Source organism: Octopus bimaculoides, chromosome 5, assembly GCF_001194135.2.
Source record: "Octopus bimaculoides isolate UCB-OBI-ISO-001 chromosome 5, ASM119413v2, whole genome shotgun sequence".
Lineage (NCBI taxonomy): Eukaryota > Metazoa > Mollusca > Cephalopoda > Octopoda > Octopodidae > Octopus > Octopus bimaculoides.
Genome location: NC_068985.1, coordinates 44,115,645 through 44,118,476, shown reverse-complemented (window position 1 = coordinate 44,118,476; position 2,832 = coordinate 44,115,645). Strand labels below are relative to the sequence as shown.

The 2,832-nt window shown below is 37.8% G+C and overlaps 1 protein-coding gene across 1 annotated transcript in view; it reads left to right on the top strand.

Annotated features, from left to right (window-relative positions):
* The window catches only part of LOC106878262 (crystallin J1A), a 387,015-nt gene that overhangs the window by 336,510 nt on the left and 47,673 nt on the right, over positions 1-2,832 (top strand). Inside the window, exon 8 of the mRNA XM_014927435.2 lies at positions 2,243-2,341. The gene's annotated coding sequence lies outside the window, so the exon portion shown is untranslated. The remainder of the gene's footprint in view (positions 1-2,242; positions 2,342-2,832) is intronic.

Sequence of the window (2,832 nt, the reverse complement as noted above, 5' to 3'; positions counted from 1 at the left end):
AAAAAAATAGTTCATATTCCATGTACTCATACTTCGTATTTTTTTGTTGTTACACATTTCATGACGTCCTGTGCCCACAAATGCATATATATATATATATATATATATATCATCATCATCATCGTCGTTTAACATCCGCTTTCCATGCTAGCATGGGTTGGATGATTTGACTGAGGACTGGTGAACCAGATGGCTACACCAGGCTCCAACCTGATCTGGCAGAGTTTCTACAGCTGGCTGCCCCCTTCCTAACGCCAACCACTCCGAGAGTGTAGTGGGTGCTTTTACGTGCCACCGGCATGAAGGCCAGTCAGGAGGTACTGGCAACGGCCATGCTCGAAATGTGTGTGCATATGTATGTGTGTATGTTTGTATTTACTTGGCTTGACATCATGTGATTGTTGTAAATTAATGTCATTCATTCTCAATATTCTGCTAGAACACGTCTGGCTTTGGAGAAATATTGCTTTGATTGGAAACAGGTACGAGTTGGTGAGAACAATCTGCCTCAATAACTTCCTTTCAACTATGCAAGCATAGTAAAGTGGATGTTAAAATGATGACTATGCTGGAGATAGACACACACACACACACACTACATAACAGACCATAGACCACTTGATTGAATTCTGTCTGTATCAGAATTTATTCCTAATCTTGTTTTAAGCCAGTCTTGCAGTTATAAACACAAGAGAACATGTTAATGTATTAACTTGAACATCATGGTTTCAACCCAACTGGATCCCATCAGTTTCAGTGTAGCGTGAGCAGAAGCATGGCTGACAGACTGTCTTGATATTGGCTAATACCAAGAGTAAATCATCAGAAAGTTTACATTTAGCAGCTCCTGTTGAAAAATAAAGCAGATGATTTAATTTAATCATTTGGTGGTATAGTCTTGGCAAAAAAGCACTTGAATAAAATTACATAACACCTCACACAACATATTAATTACAATTTCTGTAAGTGCATCTAGCTTTATCATCATCCTTATTTTACCATCTATTTTTCTATGCTTGTCTGAGTCAGTTTTTTTATAGCCAGATGCTATTCCAGCCACCAATCCTCCCTTGTTTCCAAGTAAAGTAACATTCTTCCTTATCCATTGAACAAAAAATATCCTGGACATGCTTTCAGAGAGGGCTGGAAACAAACGACATTATTGGGTTTCATATGAGAGATTTGGTTACTATTTCTAGTTGATTCAATAGTTAGTTACCCCAGAGTTTCCACGACTTAAAATCTCCAGGGTAACAGGCTGTGACAGTGACTGTGCACATGTCAATAGAAGTAGAATACACAGCCATGCATGCACACAGAACTTCTTGCAGTTTCCATATACCAAATTTCACTCGCAAATCATTGGTTAATTCATGGCTATGGTAGCGGACACCAGCTAATGAAATCTGTACAGTGGAAGTGAACTCAAAACCATGTTGTTCCAAAATCAAACTCCCTGACCACACAGCTTTACTGATCCTTACTCTATCTAAAATAATGAGAGGATTATAACTAAAACCCAATCAGATTTAAATTGTAACCCTTCAAATGTTAATCCCCCAAGATGTTTAGTTCTAGGTCAGCCTTCATTCAACAAACCTATGATTAAATTTATTTCAACTATGACCACTCTTTCTTTTTGTATATCAAGGTCTACATTGATGAATATATCCTTTTTTTTTTTAAGATAGTAGGGTGTGATTTCTTACAAGTCGAGGCTCACTTTATTCTTCCCAATCGAACCCCTATATTCTTCCCATCTCTGATCCCAACCCTTGTATTTTCTCTGTCTCTGTCAAATTGCTTTATTCTTCCTATCAGTAAGTCAAAATCAATCTGGATGTTCCAAGGTGTTCCATCTTCAGAAATTAAATCACTATCATGTTTCTTAATTGATCTTCAATCTTTCATAAACAACAACAAAAAAACTCTGTAACTAATGCAATAAACATGTGAGTTGAGTAGTTTACAGTTTCATAAAATCTCCATAAGTTTGTTTCACACTATTTTAGCACATATTTTTCTATCCTTGAAAGAACAAGATGAGTGCTAGGGGGCATGTTAGAGCAAACAGTTTTTCCAGGTGGATGCCCTTTCTGCATACAAACAGCCACTGAATCATGAAAAGGAATAAAGCTTGTGATTTTGTTAGTGAAACGATAATGGAGTGGGCGAAATTTTTAACCTTGTCATGTCATAGTATGTTTTGATTTTTGATTTTTCCTTTTTCTTATCCTTTCAGTATGGAGTGGAAAGCATTCCTGAGAGCTGGAGGCAGAAAACTCTTCTTATTGAAGAGATCAAGAGCCTTGCAGCAAAACTGGTTGCTGTTGAAATTTAAGTAAGTAAACTAATACAGACTCACTTTATCTTTCTCCTTCCCCCACTCTCTTTCCCTCTCTCTTTTTCTCTATCTCTCTTCCCACTCTGTCTCTTTTTTCTTGTTCCTTTCTCTCCTGTCTCTCTCTCTCTCTTTCATCCACATAGGTGTGGCTCTGTGGTAAGAAGTTTGCTTCACAACCACGTGGTTCCAGGTTCAGTCCCACTGTATAGCACCTTGAGTGTCTTCTATTATAGCTTCAGGCCAACCAAAGCCATGTGAGTGGATTTGGTACACAGAGACTGAAAGAAGCTTTTTGTGTGTGTGTGTGTGTGTGTGTGTGTGTGTGTTTACATCCCCATAAATTAGCAGTTCAGCAAAAGAGATCTGTAGAATAAGTACCGAAGTACCAGGCTTAAAAAAGAAAAACAAGTACAGGGATCATTTCAATCAACTAAAAATTCTTCAAGGCAGTGTCTCAGGTTGGCTGCAGTCTAATGACTGAAACAAGT